The sequence below is a fragment of the Lissotriton vulgaris genome, chromosome 6 (genome assembly GCF_964263255.1).
Source record: "Lissotriton vulgaris chromosome 6, aLisVul1.2, whole genome shotgun sequence".
Classification (NCBI taxonomy): domain Eukaryota; kingdom Metazoa; phylum Chordata; class Amphibia; order Caudata; family Salamandridae; genus Lissotriton; species Lissotriton vulgaris.
In genome coordinates, this window is record NC_141694.1 from 915,264,360 (window position 1) to 915,274,359 (window position 10,000).

General features: G+C 44.9%; 4 non-coding genes across 4 annotated transcripts; all 4 read left to right on the forward strand.

The window, feature by feature from the left end:
- Positions 1 to 2,551: 2,551 nt before the first annotated feature.
- On the forward strand, positions 2,552 to 2,658 carry LOC147708179 (U6 spliceosomal RNA). The gene has a single exon (XR_015296777.1). It is a non-coding gene; the product is annotated as a U6 spliceosomal RNA (small nuclear RNA).
- A 1,812-nt stretch (positions 2,659 to 4,470) lies between these two features.
- Positions 4,471 to 4,577, forward strand: LOC147708180 (U6 spliceosomal RNA). Its single transcript, XR_015296870.1, has one exon. It is a non-coding gene; the product is annotated as a U6 spliceosomal RNA (small nuclear RNA).
- A 1,802-nt stretch (positions 4,578 to 6,379) lies between these two features.
- Positions 6,380 to 6,486, forward strand: LOC147708181 (U6 spliceosomal RNA). Its single transcript, XR_015296782.1, has one exon. It is a non-coding gene; the product is annotated as a U6 spliceosomal RNA (small nuclear RNA).
- Positions 6,487 to 8,297: 1,811 nt separating this feature from the next.
- LOC147708182 (U6 spliceosomal RNA) lies at positions 8,298 to 8,404 on the forward strand. The gene has a single exon (XR_015296804.1). It is a non-coding gene; the product is annotated as a U6 spliceosomal RNA (small nuclear RNA).
- The last annotated feature ends 1,596 nt before the right edge of the window (positions 8,405 to 10,000 follow it).

Sequence of the window (10,000 nt, forward strand, 5' to 3'; positions counted from 1 at the left end):
GCAGGTCCCAGTGCTGTCCCTGTAATATGTATTTTTCAATTAGTCTCTCCTCAACATTTTTAATGTATTTGCCTTGCAGTAAAGAAGGTGCGCTTTATGTTCAGCTGCATTTAGCAAGGAAGCCTGCAGGACTTCTGAGACTTTTCTTTCTCTGTTTTAGAATCCCTGTCATTATTCTTCACCACCCCCAAATCTATACGGTTGCAGTGTTGCATTGCTTTGTGGGAAGCAGGACAAAGAGAAGGGCAGGGCCTATGCAAATGAAGGCCTCAGGGATGTCTGGGAGTGCCTTTTTAGCAGTATTGTTAAAGTCCACCTTGCAACCGGATTGGTCGGGTAAGCTGAAAAACACCATGCCAGATTGGGCACCAGGTCTCTAGGCGCTTGGAAGACATATTGGGTCTACATCCCTCTGTTTCTGAGGTCCAGGAAATGTTCACTCTCTACCCTAATAGAGAGGTCTTGGCCGATCGTGGCCGAGAGGGGAAGAAGGTAGCAGGGCAAGATGCTCATGGTCCTTCTCTAATACTGGACCAACTTTCTCTCTCTTTCCTTACCTGTGGTTCTGCCTGGCTACTGGGGCTACCAGTTGTAAGCCTGCAGCCCACAAGGAGTTGGTTTGTCCCTCGCACACATGTAAATGGGTAAGCATTCAATTGCACACACCTGCCTACGTCCACAGACCCTCACGCACACACACTTTTGTCAACAAGCTTTTTTGTAATTAAGAGAATGAGGGACCCATGTTGAAATACAAAAGCAGCACACCATGTGACGGCCATCACATAGAGTCCGCAAAAACAACAGAAGCCATTATCTAACCCAGGGTGGTGTGGAGTGCAAAAAACAATGGATTCAGGCCCAGATCCTTGTACTGGGGTGAATGTAAGACATTGATCTACATTCTGTCCATCAAATAGTTTTTTGTAATTTTCTCCCTGAGTGTACTGGGGCAGCCCAGACGTGGGTCCCAGAGCCTCCACACCACTGGAGTCAAGCTAGCCGGGCTGATGAGAGGTGTTACCTCGAAACCGGTCCGGTCCTCGGATGCTTGATTCCGGTCTGGGAAAGATATGGCTGTGTAGTTCAGACTGGACTGTTCCCATGGGGCACAGGGTCAGAGCTGATTTGCATGAAGCCATTATCTAACCCAGGGTGGTGTGGAGTGCAAAAAACGATGGATTCAGGCCCAGATCCTTGTACTGGGGTGAATGTAAGACATTGATCTACATTCTGTCCATCAAATTGTTTTTTGTAATTTTCTCCCTGAGTGTACTGGGGCAGCCCAGACGTGGGTCCCAGAGCCTCCACACCACTGGAGTCAAGCTAGCCAGGCTGATGAGAGGTGTTACCTCGAAACCGGTCCGGTTCTCGGATGCTTGATTCCGGTCTGGGAAAGATATGGCTGTGTAGTTCAGACTGGACTGTTCCCATGGGAAACAGGGTCAGAACTGATTTGCATGAAGCCATTATCTAACCCAGGGTGGTGTGGAGTGCAAAAAACGATGGATTCAGGCCCAGATCCTTTTACTGGGGTGAATGTAAGACATTGATCTACATTCTGTCCATCAAATTGTTTTTTGTAATGACATAGAGTCCAGCAGCAAATGGGAAACGTTTAACTAGCTGTGGTCCTATTACTTGCGCTCTACCGTGGAACAACTGCAGGATGAATCCTGCTGGAGAATATTGAGCCTATAACAAGTCTGAGGTAAATAAGAATTCCACAGGAATATAATCATAGAGGGACCTACAACCCTTCCGAGCCAGATAGGAGTCGAACCTACAATCTTCTGATTCGTAGTCATACGCTTTATCCGTTGCGCCACTGGCCCTATGTAGACTCACCCATCCTTTTATCCTTAAGAGGGCTGGAAAGTGTGTGTGTGTGTGTGTGTGAAGGCACAAGGAAAGCCATCTGACCTCCTGAAAGTCTGTTCTGTGAGGTTTTCCTAAGTTGTACAAAGGACTTTAGGAGAAGGAAGGACCTAAAAGCTTGGCGAAATGGTCCTAGATCCAAGGAAATCTTTTAGATCAGGCTCAGTTTCTTAAATAGTTTGCATCAACATTATCAGTTCCAGGTCTGTTTGGGGCTGAGCTTGAGAACTCCTTAGTAAGTAGGCGTTTACAACAATAAGGGGTTTAATATTACAACACAGGCGAAAATTCAGACATATTATCATAAGCTCACCTTGTCCAGGGACCCAAGCATGCTGCCTTTCTACTCTCAGAGCCCTTCACCTAACCTACTGTGCAGCTGTTTTACCTTTAATATCACTGTTCCACAGGCAGCGTGACGTCACAATGCTCCTTGTCTGTAGCCCGAACCATGAGCCTTTGCAACCCTGGCATAATCGACATACTTACGGTGTGTTTAGTCTTGGACCACAAATGATGTGAAGAATAATAGATTGCTACTCTTTATACTTTTTTGACCATTGGCTCAGATTTGAATGCGTACTGGCCATCTGAGCATCTCTGCCAGGCCACCCTATGTCTAGAGACTGTAGATTTAGAGAGTTTATAAACATTGTCAGTTCATCAATAAATTGTGCTCGCTTCGGCAGCACATATACTAAAATTGGAAAGATACAGAGAAGATTAGCATGGCCCCTGCGCAAGGATGACACGCAAATTTGTGAAGCGTTCCATATTTTTAACAGCTTTTAGGAGAGAAATCTTTTTTGTTTTCAAGACTAATTGAGAAAAATAAAGCAGGTCCCAGTGCTGTCCCCGTAATATGTATTTTTCAATTAGTCTCTCCTCAACATTTTTAATGTATTTGCCTTGCAGTAAAGAAGGTGCGCTCTATGTTCAGCTGCATTTAGCAAGGAAGCCTGCAGGACTTCTGGGACTTTTCTTTCTCTTTTTTAGAATCCCTGTCATTATTCTTCACCACCCCCAAATCTATACTGTTGCAGTGTTGCGTTGCTTTGTGGGAAGCAGGACAAAGAGAAGGGCAGGGCCTATGCAAATGAAGGCCTCAGGGATGTCTGGGAGTGCCTTTTTAGCAGTATTGTTAAAGTCCACCTTGCAACCGGATTGGTCGGGTAAGCTGAAAAACACCATGCCAGATTGGGCACCAGGTCTCTAGGCGCTTGGAAGACATATTGGGTTTACATCCCTCAGTTTCTGAGGTCCAAGAAATGTTCACTCTCTACCCTAATAGAGAGATCTTGGCCGATCGTGGCCGATCGTGGCTGAGAGGGGAAGAAGGTAGCAGGGCAAGATGCTCATGGTCCTTCTCTAATAATGAACATACTTACTCTCTCTCTTTTCTTACCTGTGGGTCTGCCTGGCTACTGGGGCTACCAGTTGTAAGCCTGCAGCCCACAAGGAGTTGGTTTGCCCCTCTCACACATGTAAATGGGTAAGCATTCAATTGCACACACCTGCCTACGTCCACAGACCCTCACGCACACACACTTTTGTCAACAAGCTTTTTTGTAATTAAGAGAATAAGGGACCCATGTTGAAATACAAAAGCAGCACACCACATGACGGCCATCACATAGAGTCCAGCAGCAAATGGGAAACGTTTAACTAGCCGTGGTCCTATTACTTGCGCTCTACCGTGGAACAACTGCTGGATGAATCCTGCTGGAGAATATTGAACCTATAACAAGTCTGAGGTAAATAAGAATTCCACAGAAATATAATCATACAGGGACCTAACACCCTTCCGAGCCAGATAGGAGTTGAACCTACAATCTTCTGATCCGTAGTCAGACGCGTTATCCATTGCGCCACTGGCCCTATGTAGACTCACTCATCCTTTTATCCTTAAGAGGGCTAGAAAGTGTGTGTGTGTGTGTGTGAAGGCACAAGGAAAGCCATCTGACCTCCTGAAAGTCTGTTCTGTGAGGTTTTCCTAAGTTTTACAAAGGACTTTAGGAGAAGGAAGGACCTAAAAGCTAGGCGAAATGGTCCTAGATCCAAGGAAATCTTTTAGATCAGGCTCAGTTTCTTAAATAGTTTGCATTAACATTGTCAGTTCCAGGTCTGTTTGGAGCTGAGCTTGAGAACTCCTTAGTAAGTAGGCGTTTACAACAATAAGGGGTTTAATATTACAACACAGGCAAAAATTCAGACACTTTATCATAAGCTCACCTTGTCCAGGGACCCAAGCATGCTGCCTTTCTACTCTCAGAGCCCTTCACCTAACCTACTGTGCAGCTGTTTTACCTTTAACATCACTGTTCCACAGGCAGCGTGACGTCTCAATGCTCCTTGTCTGTAGCCCGAACCATGAGCCTTTGCAACCCTGGCATAATCTACATACTTACGGTGTGTTTAGTCTTGGACCACAAATGCAGTGAAGAATAATAGATTGTTACTCTTTATACATTTTTGACCATTGGCTCAGATTTGAAGGCGTACTGGCCATCTGAGCATCTCTGCCAGGCCACCCTATGTCTAGAGACTGTAGATTTAGAGAGTTTATAAACATTGTCAGTTCATCAATAAATTGTGCTCGCTCCGGCAGCACATATACTAAAATTGGAATGATACAAAGAAGATTAGCATGGCCCCTGCGCAAGGATGACACGCAAATTCGTGAAGCGTTCCATATTTTTAACAGCTTTTAGGAGAGAAATCTCTTTTGTTTTCAAGACTAATTGAGAAAAATAAAGCAGGTCCCAGTGCTGTCCCCGTAATATGTATTTTTCAATTAGTCTCTCCTTAACATTTTTAATGTATTTGCCTTGTAGTAAAGAAGGTGCACTCTATGTTCAGCTGCATTTAGCAAGGAAGCCTGCAGGACTTCTGGGACTTTTCTTTCTCTTTTTTAGAATCCCTATCATTATTCTTCACCACCCCCAAATCTATACGGTTGCAGTGTTGCGTTGCTTTGTGGGAAGCAGGACAAAGAGAAGGGCAGGGCCTATGCAAATGAAGGCCTCAGGGATGTCTGGGAGTGCCTTTTTAGCAGTATTGTTAAAGTCCACCTTGCAACCGGATTGGTCAGGTAAGCTGAAAAACACCATGCCAGATTGGGCACCAGGTCTCTAGGCACTTGGAAGACATATTGGGTCTACATCCCTCAGTTTCTGAGGTCCAAGAAATGTTCACTCTCTACCCTAATAGAGAGGTCTTGGCCGATCGTGGCCGAGAGGGGAAGAAGGTAGCAGGGCAAGATGCTCATGGTCCTTCTCTAATAATGGACAAACTTTCTCTCTCTCTTTCCTTACCTGTGGTTCTGCCTGGCTACTGGGGCTACCAGTTGTAAGCCTGCAGACCACAAGGAGTTGGTTTTTCCCTCGCACACATGTAAATGGGTAAGCATTCAATTGCACACACCTGCCTACGTCCACAGACCCTCACGCACACACACTTTTGTCAACAAGCTTTTTTGTAATTAAGAGAATAAGGGACCCATGTTGAAATACAAAAGCAGCACACCACGTGACGGCCATCACATAGAGTCCAGCAGCAAATGGGAAACGTTTAACTCGCCGTGGTCCTATTACTTGCGCTCTACCGTGGAACAACTGCTGGATGAATCCTGCTGGAGAATATTGAACCTATAACAAGTCTAAGGTAAATAAGAATTCCACAGGAATATAATCATACAGGGACCTAAAACCCTTCCGAGCCAGATAGGAGTCGAACTTACAATCTTCTGATCCGTAGTCAGACGCTTTATCCATTGCGCCACTGGCCCTATGTAGACTCATTCATCCTTTCATCCTTAAGAGGGCTAGAAAGTGTGTGTGTGTGTGTGTGAAGGCACAAGGAAAGCCATCTGACCTCCTGAAATTCCGTTCGGTGAGGTTTTCCTAAGTTTTACAAAGGGCTTTAGGAGAAGGAAGGACCTAAAAGCTAGGCGAAATGGTCCTAGATCCAAGGAAATCTTTTAGATCAGGCTCAGTTTCTTAAATAGTTTGCATTAACATTATCAGTTCCAGGTCTGTTTGGGGCTGAGCTTGAGAACTCCTTAGTAAGTAGGCGTTTACAACAATAAGGGGTTTAATATTACAACACAGGCGAAAATTCAGACACTTTATCATAAGCTCACCTTGTCCAGGGACCCAAGCATGCTGCCTTTCTACTCTCAGAGCCCTTCACCTAACCTACTGTGCAGCTGTTTTACCTTTAATATCACTGTTCCACAGGCAGCGTGACGTCACAATGCTCCTTGTCTGTAGCCCGAACCATGAGCGTTTGCAACCCTGGCATAATCTACATACTTACGGTGTGTTTAGTCTTGGACCACAAATGCAGTGAAGAATAATAGATTGTTACTCTTTATACATTTTTGACCATTGGCTCAGATTTGAATGCGTACTGGCCATCTGAGCATCTCTGCCAGGCCACCCTATGTCTAGAGACTGTAGATTTAGAGAGTTTATAAACATTGTCCGTTCATCAATAAATTGTGATCGCTTCGGCAGCACATATACTAAAATTGGAACGATACAGAGAAGATTAGCATGGCCCCTGCGCAAGGATGACACGCAAATTCGTGAAGCGTTCCATATTTTTAACAGCTTTTAGGAGAGAAATCTTTTTTGTTTTCAAGACTAATTGAGAAAAATAAAGCAGGTCCCAGTGCTGTCCCCGTAATGTGTATTTTTCAATTAGTCTCTCCTCAACATTTTTAATGTATTTGCCTTGTAGTAAAGAAGGTGCGCTCTATGTTCAGCTGCATTTAGCAAGGAAGCCTGCAGGACTTCTGGGACTTTTCTTTCTCTTTTTTAGAATCCCTGTCATTATTCTTCACCACCGCCAAATCTATACGGTTGCAGTGTTACGTTGCTTTGTGGGAAGCAGGACAAAGAGAAGGGCAGGGCCTATGCAAATGAAGGCCGCAGGGATGTCTGGGAGTGCCTTTTTAGCAGTATTGTAAAGTCCACCTTGCAACCGGATTGGTCGGGTAAGCTGAAAAACACCATGCCAGATTGGGCACCAGGTCTCTAGGCGCTTGGAAGACATATTGGGTCTACATCCCTCAGTTTCTGAGGTCCAAGAAATGTTCACTCTCTACCCTAATAGAGAGATCTTGGCCGATCGTGGCCGAGAGGGGAAGAAGGTAGCAGGGCAAGATGCTCATGGTCCTTCTCTAATAATGGGCCAACTTTTTCTCTCTCTTTCCTTACCTGTGGTTCTGCCTGGCTACTGGGGCTACCAGTTGTAAGCCTGCAGCCCACAAGGAGTTGGTTTGTCCCTCGCACACATGTAAATGGGTAAGCATTCAATTGCACACACCTGCCTACGTCCACAGACCCTCACGCACACACACTTTTGTCAACAAGCTTTTTTGTAATTAAGAGAATAAGGGACCCATGTTGAAATACAAAAGCAGCACACCACGTGACGGCCATTACATAGAGTCCAGCAGCAAATGGGAAACGTTTAACTAGCCGTGGTCCTATTACTTGCGCTCTACCGTGGAACAACTGCTGGATGAATCCTGCTGGAGAATATTGAACCTATAACAAGTCTAAGGTAAATAAGAATTCCACAGGAATATAATCATACAGGGACCTACAACCCTTCCGAGCCAGATAGGAGTCGAACCTACAATCTTCTGATTCGTAGTCAGACGCTTTATCCATTGCGCCACTGGCCCTATGTAGACTCACCCATCCTTTTATCCTTAAGAGGGCTAGAAAGTGTGTGTATGTGTGTGTGTGTGTGTGTGAAGGCACGAGGAAAGCCATCTGACCTCCTGAAAGTCTGTTCTGTGAGGTTTTCCTAAGTTGTACAAAGGACTTTAGGAGAAGGAAGGACCTAAAAGCTAGGCGAAATGGTCCTAGATCCAAGGAAATCTTTTAGATCAGGCTCAGTTTCTTAAATAGTTTGCATTAACATTATCAGTTCCAGGTCTGTTTGGGGCTGAGCTTGAGAACTCCTTAGTAAGTAGACGTTTACAACAATAAGGGGTTTAATATTACAACACAGGCGAAAATTCAGACACATTATCATAAGCTCACCTTGTCCAGGGACCCAAGCATGCTGCCTTTCTACTCTCAGAGCCCTTCACCTAACCTACTGTGCAGCTGTTTTACCTTTAATATCACTGTTCCACAGGCAGCGTGACGTCACAATGCTCCTTGTCTGTAGCCCGAACCATGAGCCTTTGCAACCCTGGCATAATCGACATACTTACGGTGTGTTTAGTCTTGGACCACAAATGCAGTGAAGAATAATAGATTGCTACTCTTTATACTTTTTTGACCATTGGCTCAGATTTGAATGCGTACTGGCCATCTGAGCATCTCTGCCAGGCCACCCTATGTCTAGAGACTGTAGATTTAGAGAGTTTATAAACATTGTCAGTTCATCAATAAATTGTGCTCGCTTCGGCAGCACATATACTAAAATTGGAATGAAACAGAGAAGATTAGCATGGCCCCTGCGCAAGGATGACACGCAAATTCGTGAAGCGTTGCATATTTTTAACAGCTTTTAGGAGAGAAATCTTTTTTGTTTTCAAGACTAATTGAGAAAAATAAAGCAGGTCCCAGTGCTGTCCCCGTAATATGTATTTTTCAATTAGTCTCTCCTCAACATTTTTTATGTATTTGCCTTGCAGTAAAGAAGGTGCGCTCTATGTTCAGCTGCATTTAGCAAGGAAGCCTGCAGGACTTCTGGGACTTTTCTTTCTCTTTTTTAGAATCCCTGTCATTATTCTTCACCACCCCCAAATCTATACTGTTGCAGTGTTGCGTTGCTTTGTGGGAAGCAGGACAAAGAGAAGGGCAGGGCCTATGCAAATGAAGGCCTCAGGGATGTCTGGGAGTGCCTTTTTAGCAGTATTGTTGAAGTCCACCTTACAACCGGATTGGTCGGGTAAGCTGAAAAACACCATGCCAGATTGGGCACCAGGTCTCTAGGCGCTTGGAAGACATATTGGGTTTACATCCCTTGGTTTCTGAGGTCCAAGAAATGTTCACTCTCTACCCTAATAGAGAGGTCTTGGCAGATCGTCGCTGATCGTGGCTGAGAGGGGAAGAAGGTAGCAGGGCAAGATGCTCATGGTCCTTCTCTAATAATGGACCAACTTACTCTCTCTCTTTCCTTACCTGTGGTTCTGCCTGGCTACTGGGGCTACCAGTTGTAAGCCTGCAGCCCACAAGGAGTTGGTTTGTCCCTCTCACACATGTAAATGGGTAAGCATTCAATTGCACACACCTGCCTACGTCCACAGACCCTCACGCACACACACTTTTGTCAACAAGCTTTTTTGTAATTAAGAGAATAAGGGACCCATGTTGAAATACAAAAGCAGCACACCACGTGACAGTCATCACATAGAGTCCAGCAGCAAATGGGAAACGTTTAACTAGCCGTGGTCCTATTACTTGCGCTCTACCGTGGAACAACTGCTGGATGAATCCTGCTGGAGAATATTGAACCTATAACAAGTCTGAGGTAAATACGAATTCCACAGGAATATAATCATACAGGGACTTACAACCCTTCCGAGCCAGATAGGAGTCGAACCTACAATCTTCTGATCCGTAGTCAGACGCGTTATCCATTGCACCACTGGCCCTATGTAGACTCATTCATCCTTTTATCCTTAAGAGGGCTAGAAAGTGTGTGTGTGTGAAGGCACAAGGAAAGCCATCTGACCTCCTGAAAGTCCGTTCTGTGAGGTTTTCCTAAGTTTTACAAAGGACTTTAGGAGAAGGAAGGACCTAAAAGCTAGGCGAAATGGTCCTAGATCCAAGGAAATCTTTTAGATCAGGCTCAGTTTCTTAAATAGTTTGCATTAACATTATCAGTTCCAGGTCTGTTTGGGGCTGAGCTTGAGAACTCCTTAGTAAGTAGGCGTTTACAACAATAAGGGGTTTAATATTACAACACAGGCGAAAATTCAGACACATTATCATAAGCTCACCTTGTCCAGGGACCCAAGCATGCTGCCTTTCTACTCTCAGAGCCCTTCACCTAACCTACTGTGCAGCTGTTTTACCTTTAATATCACTGTTCCACAGGCAGCGTGACGTCACAATGCTCCTTGTCTGTAGCCCGAACCATGAGCCTTTGC